Consider the following 20261-nt stretch of genomic DNA (forward strand, 5'->3'; position numbering starts at 1 on the left):
GCCTCAGGGCTTAACCCGCTTTCCCGCCCGCCCACTGGCTGCCGGTCCCGTGAGCAGCAAAGCGGATTGGCCGCAGCGGAGCGGGGCTCCCCCACTAGCAGGTTAGTAGGCGCCGCCGGCAGCAGACGTTGACCGGGCGCGGGGGGGAGCTGGGGCCCCAGCTGGCCATTCTGGAAACTGTCGGGCGCCCTTTCCGTAGCGTAGCCACCGGCTGCGAGGCGCTGGGCGGGCGCGGAGACTGCGTGGCGCAGGCGCAGTGCTGGGCTTCTCCTGGGTCCCCAGACAGCTGGAGGAGATAAACAGAGCAGGAGGAGGGAGGGGAGTGCGTGTGTGAGAGCGCGCGAGGGAGTGTGAGTGTGTGTGAGCGCGGGTGTGAGGCGGTGCGCAGGGGCGGGCGGAGGCGCTGTCCGGCCCCGGCCAGGCGCCTGGCGGGGAGCATGGGAAGAGGCTAGAGCTGCCCGGGCCCCCCAGCCCCCTTCCCGGGATCCGCGCCCCCACTCCCGGGAGAGGGGCCGGGCCCCCCGGACGGACATGGGCTCCTGAAGTTGCGCCGCTGCTGGTCCGAGGAAGAGACCTGACAGGTACGAGTCGCCGCCGCCCTCAGCTCTCCGCGGGCGCCGAGGCGGGCACCGGCTCCCGCATCCCCAGAGCACGGGCCGCCGGCTCTGGGCTGGCTCCAACCCTGCCGGCCTGGGGGCCTGAGCCCGCCCGCCTCTGAGCCCCAGGATGTCCCGAGAGGGGACAGGCCTCGTTGGGGCTGCGGGCAGAATGGGCCGGGGGTGGAGTGGAGACGGAGTGCTAGACGGGAGAAGGCTGTGGGTGTCCCGGGAGGCTCTGCTGGGGGAGAGGTGGAAGTCGTCCCATCACGGGACTTTTTTGCGGAGTTTTTGACATCTGATCTGGCACCGGTCTCAGGAAGAAGGGGGCAGGTGGAAGTCACAGGAGCAATGACCTGACCTGCTGTCTTGTTCGTATTTCTCTCTCTCTCTCTCTCTCTCTCTCTCTCTCTCTCTCTCTCTCTCTCTCTCTCTCTCTCTCTCTCCCCCTCTCTCTCCCCCTCCCCCTCTCGCCCTCTCCCCATCTCCCCCTCTCCCTCGTGAGTGTGTGTGTGTGTGTGTGTGTGTGTGTGTGTGTGTGTGTGTGTGTAGCTTCTGGCAGCCGCAGATGACTTCAGTGGCCCGTCCTGACTCCAAACTGAACTTTGTCAAGGTGTTTCCACCAGTCGCCCGGTACAAAGGATCTCTACTTGGGTATGGGCCATTCAGTACCCATTTCAAAGGGTAAATAGGAAGTGAGGAGATAGAAGAGACTTCGAACCAGCAGGATCTATTCTTTCTGAATACTGCAGTAGGACACCCCCTTGCCAGGCGGATTGGATTTGCTTGGTGCCCTCTGGCTTACTCTCCCCTGCCAGGGTTTCTAGAGAAGAAGTATGGGGGCTTATGACTTATGTTTGATAGCCTAATATGACTGTTTTCCCTAAAGTTTTTCTCGGATTTTCTTTAACTTCCTGAGAAAGTGATAAAGTGGCTTTAAAGTTTTCTTCTCAAGTTTGAGAGTTTAGGAACCTGATTCAGTCCCCACTTTTTCCAAGGATGGGATGGATAATCAGGGCAAAGTGGCAGTTGAGTGTTCCTTTTTTAAATAAGCCTGAAACAGTTTTGAGGGGAAAACTATTTTGAGGACATCTTCCGATTCAAAGAGGTTATGAAATCCCCACCTAAGGCACAAGTATGCCCAGTGGTCTGCATTAAGCTTTTTTTGTACTTTAGAACCTTAGGTGGTTAGTTTCTGCTCACTATGGTGAAGGAACTACTTAAGGCTATTTCTGGTTTGAGTTCTGACTTTTCTTCTGTTTAATTCTTGTATCTTTAGAGGGATAAAAAATTGAATCTTTTTTGGGGGGTGTACTGGGGATTGAACTCAGGGGCATTCAGCCACTGAGTAACATCCCCAGACCCGTTTTGTATTTTATTTTTTTTAAAATTTTTTAAAAATTTATTTATTTAGTTAGTTTTAGGTGGACACAATATGTTTATTTTATTTTTATGTGGTGTTGAGGATCGAACCCAGTGCCTCACGCATGCCAGGCGAGCACGATACCACTTGAGCCACATCCCCAGCCCTGTTTTGTATTTTATTTAGAGACAGGGTCTCACTGAGGTGCTTAGCACATTGCTGTTGCTGAAACTGACTTTGAACTCACGATCCTCCTGCCTCAGCCACCCCCCCACCCAGCCACTGGGATTACAGGCATGCTCCACCTCACCCAGCTAGAATTGAATCTTTACTGTTTAGTGTAATACCCAGATCCTCTAAAACAGACCAAGGAATAACAGGGCTGAGACTAACAATTGATTTCTTTGTTGTAGATTGTCGTGTTTCATTTGCAGGCCTAGAAAAAACCTTTTCTGTCAGTTTGTGACCACACTGTTTTGAAGTCTGGGATCCTTTTCTTTTTGACCTATTGGGGAATACACTTATGCTCAAGTCACATCTCAACTTGTAGAGACAGTGCTTTTGAATCAACTCTGCAGATTCATTTAGCAACAATCCTTATTTCTGCCTGGAACTTCTTTCCTGGTGGTCACTTAGGGAGAGAGAATATGTGTAATGCTTATGATGATAATGTTAACTATTATTTGCCAGTTTTGAATTGTCACACAGGTGGCAGTTTTTCTAGCTGGAAGGAATTCAGTATTGAATCATTCATCAAACACCCTCTGTACAGTGTTTTCACACACCTGGACTTCAGGATGTAGAAAAACACAACTGAAGATATTAAAGCCCATTTGCAAATATCTGTGGATCTTGAGGAGCCAACTTCTGAGGAAGACTCAGACTGTGCCTCATTCTTTCTTACTTTTATTTTTCTTCTCTCCTTTTAAATTAGGGCATATGGCCCACACATGCAGTTCTGGGTCTTAGATAAAGTCATAGACAGCATATAAGATAGTAATACTTGCCTTTTCTGGTTTAACAGTTACAGGGTGCAGTGGAGAATATCTGTAATCCCAGCAACTGAGGAGGCTGAGGCAGAAGATTGAAAGTTCAAGACTGGCCTCAGCAACTTAGAAAGACCTTGTCTCAAAATAAATAAATAAATAAATAAATAAATAAGAAGGATCAGGGATATAGCTCAGTGGTATAGTATCTCTGGGTTCATTCCCCAGTGCAAAAACAAAAACAATAACAGCAGAAAATCTATCCTGTTTCCTTTCTTCTTTCATTCTCATCTTTCTAGATTCTTCGCTACATCTTTGGGCTGCCATTTAAGGTTGCTGGAGCCATAGAATGCTTGGATCATGCTTTCTTCTTTTTTTTTCATGTCTTCAAAAACCCAGGTCCTGAAAGTTACCATTAGAAACCAGTCCCATGTTATATTAATTCTGGATAATTTACTTTGAGAGAGATTTACCAGTTGGCATATGTCTTAAAAAGTGACTGAGGGCTGGGGATGTGGCTCAAGCGATAGCGCGCTCGCCTGGCATGCATGTGGCCCGGGTTCGATCCTCAGCATCACATACAAACAAAGATGTTTTGTCCGCTGAGAACTAAAAAATAAATATTAAAATTCTCAAAAAAAAAAGTGACTGATATTTATTGAGGGTCTGGTGTATGTTGGGCTTGGTACTAGGTAGTGTTCTTACTTTATTTAACAGTCATGATTGTATTGTGGAATCAGAATAATTTTCTCCATTATACATGGGAAGAAACAGATTCAGAGAAGTTAAGAAACTTGCTTAAAATCCCACAGCTAGTAAGAGGAAGGATTGGAATTCAAACCCAGGTCTGACTGCTTTGTGATATTGAGTTGCCTCTTGGGACTATGACATGTGATAAGGGGCTGAAAAGACCAAGGTTAAGAGAGCCTGGGAAACATGATACCAGCCTGAAAATGCCTGAAGAATTGTCATGGAGAGAGGGAACTGGGCTTTCTCTATATGATTCTAGATGGCAGCACTAGGATTAAAGGAGAGAAAGTCCAAGAGAGTAGTCTTTGATTTGATAGAAAATTTGACTTATTTTTTTTCTTATGGTTCTGGGGCTCAAATCCTGGGCCTTGTACATACTAGGCAAGCCCTCTGCCTCTGATTATATTCCAAGCCCTTTTATTTTGATATGGGTTTCACTAAGTTCCCTATGCTAACCTTGAATTTGTGATCCTGGTGCCTCAGTCTCTGGATTAGCTGGGATTACAAGCATGCACCACCATGCCTGGCCACCATAGTTTTAACACATTTCAGTCACCTCAAAAAGAAACTTCATACAACAATGAGATACCACTTCATATTCAGTAGTATAGTTATAATTGAAAATACCTAAGTGAGTCACCTAGCGAAGAATTTGGCTTTCTAAAAACAAGATGGACTACCTTCTGAGGGAGTGAGTCACCCATCATTGGATGTTTTCAAGCAGATTCTTTGCTGCATTTTTCACAGCTGTGATAGAAGGGTCCATACTCAGGTAGATATTTGAACTAAGTGATCTTTCAGTATTTTAAATAGTGTGATTCTATGAAAATGATATCAAACTCCCTGTCTTTTTTTTTTAAATTTTTTTAGTTGTAGTTGGACACAATACCTTTATTTTATTATTTTTATGTGGTGGTGAGGATCGAACCCAGCGCCTCGAACATACTAGATGAGCGCTCTACCACTAAGCCACAACCCCAGCCCCACTCCCTATCTTTTTTATTATAAAAACTGACATGTATTCATTATCTGCTAGGCACTTGCTAGACACTTTTTTACAATATCTTACTTAAACCTCAGAAATCTTCTGTAAGGTAGAAATAATCATTATCTCCAAATGAAGAAACTAAGACTATAGAAAGTAAAGAAATATGCTGGAGGTTACATAGCTAGTGATGATAGGGATACTATTTGCACCCATGTTTGTTCCTTGTTAGCTTGGTGACCTAGGCTAAGTCACAAGTCATTTTTAAGCTAGTTTTCTCATTTGTAAAGTGAGGCTTATGATGGTACCTATGTTATAGTGAGCTTATGAGGACTGAATGATATAATATGTGCTTTTTACTGGACCTCACTGATTGCTCTCAAAAGCCAGGGCTTGGGGGTAAAGGAGTACCACTTTATTGGCTTCCTCAGGGTGAATTTGGGTCTGAGTAAACCCCTCAGAGTTCTGGGTCTCATTCTTTGTACTATTAGTAATAGCTGCAGACTCTTCAGAGGGCTTTGTGACAATAGTGACTAATACTAAAAACTTGAAGCCTGAATAAGGGGAGGAAGTAGCCAACAGGTCAGAATATAAGAGGCAGCTTCAGGCCCAGTGCAAAGCAAATTCTCAGCCACTTTCACAGAGCCAGATTCAGGGGTCACTGTTTACATTTTTATATTTAATATCTTCTTTTACAACAAACAAGGTCAGAAACACTAGAGCTGTGCCAGAGCTGGATGCCAAGAATAATGAACCTTAATCCTCCCTGTAGCCATCTGGGGAGGTATTAACCCCATTTTCTTGGGGAGAGGTTTCTGGGGGGAAGCAGGATAAGATAGCTCCCTTTGCACAGGGAGCTATCCAGGGCTTTGAAGGGCAGAACCTTTGTAAGGTTTTGTCTTTTTTTATGAACCCATTTTCTATTTTCAGGAAAAATAAAACTGCTTATTTTTGAATCTTTAGAGAACCTTTCTCAGAATTTGAGCCAGGTAGCCCTTTTTGGGCACCTTTTTCAGTTGAGGCCTGAGTGTTTGGGGGCTGATGTCTTACTGGTTCCCTCTTGAGTCACAATCTGGAAGTAGTACAGATGTAACTGAGTTAGAAAGGAAGCATTTCCAAATTGATTGGCTTGTTTTTATTTGATCTTTCTGCTAAGTAGAGTTAGAGAGTGAAACTTCAGCAACTTCCCTCCAAGAGGTAGTACTTTGATTGGGGCAGGATTTGGAAAGATGCAAATTAAAGGTAAAGTCCAAGACTAGATGCTCTTCATTAAATATGGAGAGAGGACAGCATTATCAAAATGTTTCTTTTTCTCTTTCTGTTCCCTTCTATCTTATGATAATTGTGGGCCTAGGAGAAAGAAGGCAGGTAAACTATGATCTGAAAGACAAAGTTCTGAAAACATACTCAAAAAATGTTCACAAAGCTCAAATGGGACTATAAAGTCCATTCAGGCAGAGGAGGCATCAAAGTGAGTTCTCATTTAAACTCCCAAGAAAGTAAAGAATTTTTGAGGATTGACTTCCATAGAGAAAGCTTCAGTCAACCCCGAGTGGAATCATTTGAGTCAGGAGCCTCAAATGTGGTAAGGAACATTTCCGAAGGTGCTTCACTGATGAGACTTCCTACAAGCCACACCTTTCCTAGGAACTCTCCTTGTGCTAGTAGCAGAGTGAAGGTTTTGTTTTGTTTGTTTGGGTTTTGGTGCTGGGAATGAACCCAGGGCTTTGCGCATGCTAAGCAGGTGTTCTACCACTAAGCTAAATCCCCAGCCAGGGCAATTTTGACTTGAATGTACTTCAATTAGAGATAATAATAGTAGTTATTTTTTGGTTGTCAATGGCATGGACTCTGGGGTCAGAATACCTAGATTGACTCTGTTTAATAACTATGTAACTTTGGTAAGTTAACTTTCTGTGCTTGAGATCCTGCATCTGTAAAGTGAGGATAATAATAGCACCTGTCTCATAGGGCTGTTATGAGGAATCTGTGAGATAGATAGCACTTGTAAAACATTTAGAATGTTCAATAAGTATCATTTACCAGCCTTGGTATCAGGCATTTTACACATGTGCTCTTCCATTTCTTAATACCCTGCAAAGGTGGGTATTATTAATTTAGGAAACTGAGGTTTAGAAATGTTAAGTCATGGGGCTGGGGTTGTGGTTCAGCGGTAGAGTGCTCGCCTAGCACGTGTGAGGCCCTGGGTTCGATCCTCAGCACCACATAAAAATAAACAAACAAAGTAAAGGTATTGTGTCCAACCAAAAAATAAATATTAAAAAAAAGAAATGTTAAGTCACATAGAAAATAGTGGCAGAGCTGGAATTTGAACCTTAGATCTGTTATATTCCACAACTCAATTCTTATTATGCTACTTCTAGTGACCTTTATGAATTGAAAATACAGCTTGGTCTTCACTTTGTTGAATTTTTTTTCTTTTCTATAGGATTGCTCCAGTAGGAAAACCACCACAAATAGAGTTAAAGAAAACTTGAGCATGTCTTTTGCATAATTGAGAATGTCGAAAGGGAGTCTAGTTGTCACCCTGGCTGGAGGCAACACTCCAGAGGAAAAGAATACAGATGATTTAAATTCTCTCTTCTATTTGCTGCTAAATAGTAATATCTCCTTAGAATCATAGGAGAGGGTTATTGGAAGGAGTTTTGTAGCTCATATCTGAGTCATCCTTGCATTTTACAGATGGAAAAAGAGGCAGAGAATGAAATGCCTCACTAAGGGTCATACAGCCAGTTAAAAGCAGAGGCAGGCTTGGAGCACAAGACCCCAGATCCCAGTCCAGTGCTTCTTCCTCAGTATCATGTAATGTTGTGCTTCAGTTATCCCTTGTTAAGTGGGGAAAATAATAGCTTTATGGATTCCTCACAGGATAGTTCTTTTTTTAAAATATTTATTTATTTTTTAGGTGTAGATGGACACAACACAATGCCTTTTATATATTTTTTTTAAGAGAGAGGGAGAGAGAGAGAGAGAGAGAGAGAGAGAGAATTTTAATATTTATTTTTTAGTATTTGGCGGACACAACATCTTTGTTTGTATGTGGTGCTGAGGATCGAACCTGGGCCACACGCATGCCAGGCGAGCGCTCTACCGCTTGAGCCACATCCCCAGCCCCTGCCTTTTATTTTTATGTGGTGCTGAGGATCGAACCCAGGTCCCGCCCGTGCTAGGGGAGTACTCTACCGCTGAGCCACAATCCCAGCCCACAGGATAGTTCTGAAGCAATTTAAAAGTATGAACAAGAGCACTGTGATAGGAATAAAATATTATAATGTATGCAAGGTAGTCATGTTGTTATTCATTAAGGAACAGTTCAGTAATCATTATTAGTACCTGCTAAACTCATTACTCCTGGGAGACCTAGGAGGATTAATAGATGAATGAGATGAAGAGCTGGCCCTCAGGATGCTTTGTTTTTTAAGGAACAGAAGCCACATACTCCTCCCGTTCAAGGTAGAATACAGACAGGAGGAAAGGATAAGAAGTGAATTTTCTTTTTATATGTAAGTTGTGATTTTTGAGGTAGAGAAAAGGAAAAAAGATTTGAGGCTTTTCTTAATAATTGATATATAATTCACATATCATAAAAAAGTATGCAATTAGCTGTTTTTAGTAGTCGCAAAGTTTGTGCAACCCTCATCGCTATCTCATTTTAGAACACTTCCATCACTCAAAAAAAGAAGCACATATTTTTTTTCTCTACATTTTTTATTGGTGCGTTATAGTTGTACATATGGTGGGGTTTGTTGTTGCACATTAGTACATGCACACAGTATCACAGTATAATTTGACCAGTATCCCTCCCCAGCACTCTTCTATGTTCCTTCTCTTACCTTCTGATCGCCTTCCTCCATTCTACGGGTTTCTCTTTGCTTTTTATTTGTCCACCACCCCCCCCACCCCCCCCCCCCCCCCCGCACCTTTCTTTCCCTTTTTCCTCTCTATCTTCCACATGTGAGAGAAAACATGTCTCTTGACCTTCTGAGTTTGGCTTATTTCTCTTAACACAATGGTCTCAAGTTCCATCCATTTTCCTGTGAATGATAATTTCATTCTTTGTGGCTGACTAAAACTCCATTGTGTATATATACTGCATTTTATTTATCCATTCATTTGCTGATGGATATGTAGGCTGGTTCCATAGTTTGGCTATTGTGAATGGTGCTGCTATAAACATGGGTATGCATGTATTGCTATGGTATGCTGACTTTAATTCTTTAGGATGATTACCAAGGAGTGGTATAGCTGAGTCATATCGTTGTTTCATACCTAGTATTTTGAGGAACTTCTATACTAATTTCAATAATTTACAATCCCACTAACAGTGTAAAAGTGTTCCTTTTTCCCCACATCCTCTCCAACATTTATTATTCGTCATATTCTTTTTTTTTAAATTTTTTTTTAGAGAGAGAGAGAAAGAGAGGGAGAGAGAGAGAGAGAGAGAGAGTTTTAATATTTATTTTTTAGTTATCGGCAGACACAACATCTTTATTTTTGTATGTGGTGCTGAGGATCGAACCCGGGCCGCACGCATGCCAGGCGAGCGTGCTACCACTTGAGCCACATCCCCAGCCCATATTATTCATCATATTCTTGATGATGCCATTCTGACTGGTGTGAGATGAAATATCAGTGTAGTTTTGATTTTTCATTTCCCTAATTGCTAATGATATTGAACATTTTTTCATATATTTGAGAAACACATACTTTTAAGATATTACCACCTGTCCATCAATCATCCTCATCTCCTCTTTTAGCCTTAAGCAACCACTAATTTACTTTCTGTCTCTATAGGTTTTCCCGTTCTTGAAATTTTATATTAGAAATCATATAATACATTGCTTTAATCATCTTAAAAATAAACAAATCACTTATGTATTTATTTTTTACTTATTTTTTTAACACATTGTCTTTTGTGACTGACTTCTTGCACTTAGAATGTTTCCAGTTATCCATATTGTATATAAACCAGTATGTCATTCCTTTTTATGTAAATAATATTCCATTATGCGACTATACCACATTGTATTTATCCATTCATAAATTAATGGGCATTTGAGTTGTTTCTACTTTGGGGCTATTATAAATAACACTACTATGAACATTCCTGTATAAATTTTTGTATGGCTATTTGTTTTCAGTTCTCTTGGATATATACCTAGGATTGGGATTTCTAGGTCATGTGTTAATTCTATGTTTAACCATTTGAGGTGGGCTTTTCCTTTTTTTTTTTTTTTTTTTTAATGTGCTGGGAATGGAACCCAGGGCTTTGCACATGCTAGGCACATATTCTGCCATTAAACCTCATCCCCAGCCTGAGGTGTGCTTTTTTTTTTTTTGATACTTGGGATTTAACCCCCAAGGGTGCTTAACCACTGAGCCACATTCCCAGCCCTTATTATTTTCTTTTTTATTTAGAGACAGGGTCTCACTAAGTTGCTTAGGACCTAGCTAAGTTGCTGAGGCTGGCCTCAAACTTGCCATCCTCCTGCCTCACCCTCCTGAGTTACTGGGTATTCAGGCATGTGCCACCATGCCCAACCTCCATAGTTTTAAAACATTCTTTCACCTCAAAAAAAAACACCTCACACCCCAATAAAACACTACTTCATACTCAGTAAGATGGCTATAAATTTTTTTTAAAGAGAGAGAATTATTTTTTTAATATTTATTTTTTTAGTTTTCAGTGGACACAACATCTTTGTTGGTATGTGGTGCTGAGAATCGAACCCGGGCCGCACGCATGCCAGGCGAGTGCGCTACCGCTTGAGCCACATCCCCAGCCCTATAAAATTTTATTGTAGTTGTAAATGGACAGAATGCCTTTATTAGTTTATTTTTATGTGATGCTGAGGATCGAACCCAGTGCCTCATACATGCTGGGCAAGTGCTCTGCCACTGAGCTATAGCCCCAACCACCACACACACACACACACACACACACACACACACACACACACACACATATCTGAAGATCAAACCCAGAGTGCTTAACTACTAAGCTACATCGCCAGCCCTTTTTATTTTTCATTTTAAGACAGGGTCTTCAGCTGCTCAGGGGGCTGAGGCAGGAGAATCACGATTTCAAAGCCAGCCTCAGCAACAGCAAGGTGCTGAAACTCAATAAGACCCTGTCTCTAAATAAAATTCAAATAGAGCTGGGAATGTGGCTGAGTGCGCCTGAAATCAATATCCAATACCAAAAAAAAAAAAAAAAGTCTTACTAAGTTGCTTAGGTCCTTACTAAAGCTGGCCTTGAATTTGCTTGCTATCTTGCCTCAGCCTCTCGAGCTGCTGGAATTATAGGTGTATGCCACAATGCTCCCCAATAACATTTCATATTAATGGAAGCATACAATATATAGTCTTGCACTTAGAATAATGTTTCTAAGTTCATCTATGTTTAATATGTATCAATACTTCATTACTTTTTACAGTCAAATAACAAATGTGGATGTACACATTTTAAAAATCTAGTCATTGCTTGATAGGCGGTTGTTTTTGCCTTTTGGCTATGATGAATAATGCTACTGTAAACATTCTTGCACAAATTTTTGTGTGGCATATCTTTGTGTTTTTTTTATTTTTTTATTTTTAAAAGAGAGAGTGAGAGAGGAGAGAGGGAATTTTTAATATTTATTTTTTAGTTCTCGGCGGACACAACATCTTTGTTCGTATGTGGTGCTGAGGATCGAACCCGGGCCGCACGCATGCCAGGTGAGCGTGCTACCGCTTGAGCCATATCCCCAGCCCCGCATATCTTTGTTTTTAAGTCACATTTTGCTTTTGATCTTGCATTTTAAAGCTAACACAGGTGATAAAGACTATACTCCCTATCCTGACTGCCCCCTGCCCAATACTACAGTGGAATTCTTATTGTTTCTGGTAGGGAAATGAGAAAGAAATGTAACCTATGCTACTGAGCATATATAACAAGAGTTTTAGTAAAATTCATATTTGGCTAACATCTCTTGAGCACCTACTGTGATCCAGGTACTATTATACACTTTCTTTTTTTTGAGAGAGAGAGAGAGAGAGAATTTTTATTTATTTATTTTTTTTTTTAGTTTTCGGCAGACACAACATCTTTGTACGTGGTGCTGAGGATTGAACCTGGGCTGCATGCATGCCAGGCGAGCGCGCTACCACTTGAGCCACATCCCCAGCCCCTGTTATACACTTTCATAGATAATTTATTTCTCACAACAGACTCATTTTACAAATGAGGAAGTTAAAACTCAGAAAAAATTGTTTTTGCGGAGGTACCAGGGATTGAATTCAGGGACACTCGACCACTGAGCCACATCCTCAGCCCTATTTTGTATTTTATTAGAGACAGGGTCTCACTGAGTTTCTTAGCGCCTCACTAAATTGCTGAGGCTAACTTTGAACTTGCGATCCTCCTGCCTCCACCTCCCAAGCTGCTAGGATTACAGGTATGTGCTACGGTACCCAGCCTTTAATTAACTCAGAAAACTTAAATACTTGCCTAATTGGCATGTTGAAAGGGCTGGAATTCAGGCCCCCCAGATACCTCAGTATTTGAAGTCTATTCTCCTTTTGTTACATTATCCAGATAGGACTATGGCACACATGGCATGGATGGTTCCTTTTGTTGGAATAGTACCATTCAGTCCTTGGTTCCAGATAGGTAATCTTTGTGGATGGGCTTTGTTCTAAGGCTTATTAACCTCAGGCTATTATATTATTGGTACCCTTTGCATTGTGAGTAGATAAATTCCTCCAAATTAAGCAATTAATTGAATTTTTTTTTAAGTACATGGGGACTGAACCCAGGGGTACTTTCCCATTGAGTTCTCTCTCTCTAGCCCTTTATTTGTTTATTTAATTTTGAGACAGTGTCTTGCTAAATTGCCCAGGCTAGCCTTGAACTTTCATTTCTCCTGCCTTAGCCTCCTAAGAAGCTAATTCCAAACATATGCCATTATGCCCAGTGAATATTATATACTGTTATTAACATTCTTCATAATAGCAGAGATATGTTCAGAGAAGAGAGTTTTCCAGTTTTAAAATGAAAGTTTGTGAAAGAGATGAGGCTAAAGTACTAGGCATTTTAGAGCTCCCGGAACAGAATACCAGAGGTGTAACATCTGTATAGCAGCTCATATTTTTATTATAATATTATGTTTTCCTGTGTGCCATAGTATTTTTATGTTTGTCATATCCTTAGCTCAGACATTTATCTTTCTTCTTGCTTTTCATTGAGTACCTATTAGAGCTGGCCTGCAGTATCCTAAACTATAGAAGATGCTATTCTTAAACCTTTGTACTCTAGCTGAAGAAATTTTTGTTGAGCTTTCATGTTCTGTAAACAATTTAGCCCTCAGTGGTATTAGGGCTTTAAGTGTGAATATCAGGATATATTAAATTAACTGTGTTTGCCTTAGAATGAAGAAAATACGCATTGAACATTTCCTGTGGCCTGTCATGGTCCCCATTTTCCTTTAGTGATTTCTAGGGAGACTTGTTCTACTCTCATATGTTTAATTTATTTCCTTGCTGTCATTTTTGTGCTTTCTTCTAATATGTATGAAAAAAAGTATAAACAATATTTAATTCATTATTCCATGTTATTCCTTCTAAATTTATTGTCATTGTTATTCCTATTGTTAATTCAGTTAAATTTCCTATTCGAAAAAGGGACTAAAGTCTTTCAATAGCTCTGATTACGATGGTGTTGCTGCCACTGATATTCTATTAAGGACAACTATATTGTGATCTCTTTGGGGTGGGATTTTGGAGATTGAACCCAGGGGTACTTTACCACTGATCTACATTCCCAGCCCTTTTTATTTTTGGGGATAGGGTCTCACTAAGTTGCTTAGGGCCTTAGTAAGTTGCCATGACTTGCACTCCCTCAGCCTTCCAAGTCTCTGAGATTACAGGTGTGCCCCACCATGCCTGGCACCATATTGAATTCTCTTTAAAGAGAATGGTCTGTATTTGACATGTTCTCTGCTGTATTTCTTTTCTTTTTCTTTCTTTTTTTTTTTTTTTTTAGAAAGAGTGTGAGAGAGAGAATTTTTTAATATTTATTTATTTTTTAGTTTTCGGCCGACACAACATCTTTTTTTGTATGTGGTGTTGAGGATCGAACCCGGGCCACACGCATGCCAGGCGAGCGCGATACCACTTGAGCCACATCCCCAGCCCTCTCTGCTGTATTTTCCTTCCTTCCTTCCTTTTTTCTATTTCTTGTATGTGTGTGTGCGCGCGCACGCGTGCTCCACAAATACTGGGGATCCCTTCCAGGGCCTGCAGCATGCTAGTCAAGTGCTCTACCACTCATTTTTTTTTTTTTCCCAAGTGCTAGGGGTTGCACCCAGAGCCTCATACATGCTAATCCTTTTTTTTTTCTTTTTTTTTAATTTTGAGATAGGATCTTGCTGAGTTGTTGAGGCTAACCTCCAGCTTTTCATCCTCCTGTTTCAGCCTCCCAAACAGCTGGGATTGCTTGAATAAGCCACTACACCCAGTGTCAGCTATATTTTCAAAGTCTAGCACTTTTAAAATTTTTTTCTGAATTCTCAAAGTCACTAATTTCAGCCTTTTTGCCTCTTAGCAGAACTGAACATTATGTAATTTGCATACCACACCAGAGAGAGAAATCCCCATGATGTAGTTCTCTCTACTATTTAATCATATATGTAACTTCCTTGTATCAATTCCAAGTCTCTCATTCCATATCTAAATTTTTCACTACTTCAAGAACCCTCCTTAAAATCATGTTTTAAAATTTGACCATGATTAAATCTCCTTATCATCCAATAACTATTGTTATTGATCTAATTATTTGTGCTTAATCAGATACTTTTGGATTGAAGTATAAAACTAGATTTGCCCCTTCATAGATTTAAGGGTATTTCCCTCCTGGTGTGACTCTTTTAAATAATATCCACTTAGATGTGTTCCCAGTTATGTTTGTCTGCCTGTAAAAAGTTTGTGGAAAGACACTCAATTTCTGTTTCCTTGTGAAGGGAGAAGGTAGGCCATGGTCCAGGACAAACTATCTGCTATTACATTATCCTTTTTTTCTCAGGATGGGAGCAAAAAAAAGAAAAAAACTTCATCAGAATGCTAGCTAGGTATTAGTTGTATTGAATTATTGAATTTTACACTTTAGTTTTTCCAAGTCTCTGCCTTTCACTCTGTTATAAATCCCAATTTCCACTTTGCTTTTTTTTTTTTTTTTTTTTCTGTTCTAGAGATTGTACCCAGGGGTACTTACGTATTTCTGAGCTACATTCCCAGCCCTTTTGAAAGAGGATCTCATAAATTGCTGAGACCAGCCTTGAATTTGCAATTCTCCTGCCTTAGCCTCCAGAATTTCTAGAATTACAGGTGTATGCCACTGCACCTGGCTCCATTTTACCCTTTTTCTTTCCTTTTTTTTTTTTTTTTTTTTGTACTGGGAATGGAACCCAAGGGTACTGAACTACATTCCCAGTACTTTTTATTTTGAAACAGGGTCTCACTAAGTTGATGAGGCTGGCAGTGAACTTGTGATCTTCCTGCCTCAGCTTCCCAAGTCATTGGAATTCTAGAATGCACCACCACACTCAGTTCCATTTTACCTTTTGACTGAATGTGGTTTCCTGCTAGTCTGGTTTTGTTTTGTTTTGCCTTGCCTCTCTTGTACCTTTTAGTATATCTAAGCCACATGCCAATTTTAGCTAAACCCCCTTGTCTTTGATTCTGATCTCGCTTAGTATATGTACTATGTCTTTCATCTCAATGTTCCCCATATCTAACAAAAAATTGCTTGATGATTGATAAGTACTCAGTTAATTTTGTAAGAAAATTAATGAGTAGTGACAATTTAGTTGGCTCTTTTGGGATATTTTCATAGTGAACATTATTGTAGATCGTTAAATGCCATAATGGTTAACAGTATGGGCTTTAGACTCATAGCCGTGGACTCAAATCCCTGCTCCAGCTCCAAATTATTAGCAGAGTGATGTTGTGAAAATTGTTTTATGACCATGAATCTATTTTCTTATCTGTAGAATGGTGATGGTAGATTGTACCTTACAAATTTTTTTAAATATTTATTTTTTAGTTGTAGTTGGACACAATACCTTTATTTCATTTTTTATGTGATGCTGAGGATTGAACACAGGGTTTTGCACATGCGAGGCAAGCACTCTACCACTGAGCCACAACCCTAGCCCAGTACCTTACAAATTTTTGAACCTCTTTTCCTCCACTGCCTTAACACTCTCCCTTTGGAACTGTCTTCCCCTAGTTCTTTGCTTGTTGTTCATGTTTCAGCTTTAATGTCATCTTCTCAACCCCTTTATATTAGGCAGAATTTGTAATTGTAAGCAACAGAAACCAAGTCTGGCTGATGATTACAAAACATCAGGGAAGACCACAGAGCCAGGCTTGAAAAAATAGGCTAGTACAAGAGAATTTGGGCAGGGGGCTGGGGATGTGGCTCAAGTGGTAGCGTGCTCGCCTGGCATGCGTGAGACCCGAGTTCGATCCTCAGCACCACGTACAAACAAAGATGTTGTGTCCGCCAAAAACTAAAAAATAAATATTAAAGTATTCTTTCTTTCTCTCTCTCTCTCTCTCTTTAAAAAAAAAAAAGAGAGAGAGAATCTGGGCAGTAATTCACAGAACCAGTCCATTGAGGACACTATTGCCATCACCATTCACACAGTGCATTCCACTGCCACCAGCAGCTCTGGACCTTGGTGGTCACCGTAGCCACCCATTGCTATACCCCAGCAGGGACTCTTTGCTGTCTTCAGACTCTGTGACACTAGAAACCAATTCAGGGTCCAGGAATGATGGGTCTGTTGGTATAGCATGGATCATATGTACCCACTCTAGCTATAAGGGAGCCTTAGAGAATCTCAGTTGGCATCATTCCCACTTCATAGTGGGAAGGGGCTCTGCTTCCCACCAGACTCATTAGATAGGGAATTCCCAAAATATGGGAAGGGGTTTGGAGCAGCCAGACAATTCCAAAAATGACCACTACATCATCTTTGACCTCAAGTCTAAAAATAGCTCATGAGTCATTCTCACATCATCTAGTTTCATTGTCATCACAGCATTTTTCACTGTTGGATATCTTCTTATTTTATTTATATTTGTGTTGGGTATTTTGTTTTGTTTTATGTTCATTTTTTTGTGGTACTGGGGATCAAACTAGGGTCTTGTGTCCAGCTAGGCAAGCACTCAACCACTGAGCTACATCTCCAGTCTTCTATTATTGTTTATTGTCTGTTTCCTCCTGCTACAATATAAGTACCCTGCCTGTTTTGCTCACTGCTGTATCTCCTGGGCCTGGAACAGTATCTGGCACATAGTAGAAGCTTCTTGCATTCATTGGTTAAATGAATAAATATATGAGTTAATGAATGAATTAGTACAATGCCTGGCACATAGCAAATACATAATATTTGGTTAATTACTATTCTTAGCAGATAAAAACATTTGCATTCTTTTTGAAAAAATATTTTTTAATTGTAGATGGATACAATACCTTTATTTACTTATTTATTTGTTTATTTATTTATTTATTTTTATGTGGTGCTGAGGATCAAACCCAGTGCCTCACATACGCCAGATGTGTGCACTACTATTGAGCCACAACCCCAGCCCCAGTATTTGTTTTCTTAAGAGAAAAATACTTTTTTTTCCTTTCTGTAAGGGATTGAACCCAGGGCTTCATATATGTTAAGCCTGTCCTCTGCTGCTGAGCTATAACCCTTGCCTGGAAAAAAACAAAAACAAAAAAACTTCTGATTTACATTGTTTCACTTGACTTCCATGGCAGTTCTCCAAGGAAAACAGTAGGGGCAAGGAATGAAACTTTTTGTGGTGACATACATGGCCCCTTCAGTGTTTTGTTCCTGTGCCTGTGAGAGAGACTTGAGCAAGGTCACACATTCTTCCTAGTTTGGTGTTATTTTCATTTTAATATAGTTTATCTCACATTCTTGGTGATTGCATGAAATTATATTTTTGTTTTGGGTTTGATCATTATATAGACACAATTGCCACCAGTATTTAGCTTAAGTAGCTTTATTTTATCTTTTTTTTTTTTTTAGTTGTCAGTGGACCTTTATTTTATTTATATGTTGTGCTCAGAATTGAACCCAGTGCCTCACACATGCTAGGCAACCGCTCTACCACTGAGCTACAATCCTAGCCCTAGCTTATATTAATTATCTGATGGCCAAAGAGTGCTAGAACAGTCATCTTGAAAATGTAGTTGTTTTCAGTTGGTATTCCTGGATGTTCTTGGTGCTTACAGGTGCTGTAAGAGATGCCTTTTTAACAGCTTATGATCCCAAAAATCAATTTTGGAGACATTAGCCCCAAAGAACTCAAGTTGAATGGGGACACCTAATCAAGCAGCAAATTTTAGCATTAAAGGGGAAAAAAAATCCCTGCAATAATTTAATGTTTAGAAATATAGTTTCCTTTTATGTTAAATGCCAAAAGAAAGGAGGGAGGCTATTCACAGATCAGGTAAAAAAGGTGTAATTTCATGAGGGTGTGTTAGAAATCTGCAGATGGTTGGTGGAAGATCCAGAAATGACCTTGGGAGGTCCTAATGTCTTGGATGATTGGTGGAGAGACCTGGTGGAAGTACAGACATTCTCACAGCACAGAGAACTATCATAGGGAAGAAAGAGTAGACTTCTGTATGGCCCAGAAGTGGAAGTAGGACCAAAATATTAAAATAACAAGAAACAGAACTTCCTTTAAAAATGGTAGGTGGGCTGGGCGTGGTGGCACATACATGTAATCCCAACAACAGGCTAAAGCAGGAGGATAACAAGTTTGAGGCTAGCCTTAGCAATTTATCGAGGCCCTAAACAATTTGATGAGAACTTGTCTCAAAATAAAAAATAAAAAGGGCTGGAGACGTGGCTCAATGGTGAAGCATCCCTGGGTTCAGTTCCTAGTACCAAAAAAGGGTACAAAACAAAACAAAAAAAACAGTAGGTAGGGATGTAGCTCAGTGGTAGAACACTTGTCTAGCATGTGCAAGGCCCAGGGTTCCATCCCTAACACCACAAAAAACAAAAATATTAAGTTTTTTCTCCCTCCGTTTTTTTTGTTTGTTTTTTACTGATTAAGAATTAATATGCCAGGGGCGGTGGCCCATGCCTGTAATCCCAGCAGCTCAGGAGGCTGAGACAGGAGGATTACAAGTTCAAAGCCAGCGTTAGCAATTTAGCAAGGCCCTGAGCAACTCAGTGAGACTCTATCTCTGAATAAAATATAAAAAAGAGCTGGGGATGTGGCTCAGTGGTTGAGTGCCTCTAATTCAATCCCTGGTTCCAAAAAAGAAAAAATTAATGTGTCTTTCTAGGGAAAAATATTAAAACATTTAAAAATTTGAAGAAAAAAATCAGCCATACTCTTATCCAAAGCAGCTATTTTTTTATATTACCTTTTAAAAGCATAGCTATGATGTATTTGTTGAAAAAGCAGCATGCTATGATATAAGCATTTTTTACATTTTTAATCTCTGCATAATATGACTACATTATTTAGCTATTCCTATTTTATTGGAAACTTGTAGCTTTATTTTTGTTTTTTGCTGTTAAAAAATTCTGGATGAATATGCTTTAGTGTGGAACTTTTTTCCTTGACATTTTTAGTTTTTCTGTGCAGAATTCTCAGAAATGGGATTACTTGTTCTTTTCAACCAGGGCAGTATAATACAGGGATATATTCAAATCTGGTGAGACTAAAGGTGGATCTATCGGGATGTTAAAGAGGAATTTATTTATTGGGTTGAATCTTGGACATGGTCACCATTATACTCAGTGTCACTTTCTTTTTTTAAATTTCAGGTTTATTATTAAGGCTATTACAGAGGATACAGGTGAAGAGATAGAGCAAGGCATGTAGGAAGGGGCTCACGACCCTCCAGGAACTTCCATTTGTTGAGCTATCTGGACACTCCTCTTTCCACTATTTGATTATGTGAATCTATGAGAGAGTTGTATTCTATCTTTGATTCTTCAAGTTGAGGACCAGAGATTTGAAGCATAACTAAATGTTCAGATGGGCTGCCACTGCAAACTGAGCAAGAGAAACTTACATCTCTCTAGCTCTGCACCTTGTTCTGACTTTTAGGATGTGTTTTCTTTTGTACACATATCCAATCCCCACCCCCGCCCCAATTTTCTGGTGAAGCGTGCATGAGTCTATCAGTGTTTATTTTTATTTATTTATTTATTTATTAAAGAGAGAGTGAGAGAGGAGAGAGAGAGAGAGAATTTTTAATATTTATTTTTTAGTTCTCGGCAGACACAACATCTTTGTTGGTATGTGGTGCTGAGGATCGAACCCGAGCCGCACGCATGCCAGGCGAGCGCGCTACTGCCTGAGCCACATTCCCAGCCCCTCTATCAGTGTTTATTCCAGTGTTTCCTGTGCTTATGAGTCTCTGTCCTCCCTGCCTTTACATATTGCAAGGGTTCTTCAACACTACAGATCAGGACCAACCCACTCTGACACAAATCACAGGAAATATTTCATTGAATGGGCTGGTGAACTGTTTT

At 40.4% G+C, this 20261-nt stretch overlaps 1 protein-coding gene across 4 annotated transcripts in view; it reads left to right on the forward strand.

Moving 5' to 3' along the window:
- Positions 1-243: 243 nt before the first annotated feature.
- Wdtc1 (WD and tetratricopeptide repeats 1) overlaps positions 244-20261 on the forward strand; it is a 66394-nt gene continuing 46376 nt past the window's right edge. The window contains exons 1-2 of one of the 4 annotated variants that reach the window (XM_005317658.5): positions 245-581; positions 1149-1250. The gene's annotated coding sequence lies outside the window, so the exon portion shown is untranslated. Of the gene's footprint in view, positions 582-1148; positions 1251-11348; positions 11419-20261 lie in introns of all 4 variants that reach the window. The other 3 variants (XM_078025694.1, XM_005317659.5, XM_005317657.5) reach the window with 3 other exon arrangements.

The sequence above is a fragment of the Ictidomys tridecemlineatus genome, chromosome 11, assembly GCF_052094955.1.
Source record: "Ictidomys tridecemlineatus isolate mIctTri1 chromosome 11, mIctTri1.hap1, whole genome shotgun sequence".
Taxonomy (NCBI): domain Eukaryota; kingdom Metazoa; phylum Chordata; class Mammalia; order Rodentia; family Sciuridae; genus Ictidomys; species Ictidomys tridecemlineatus.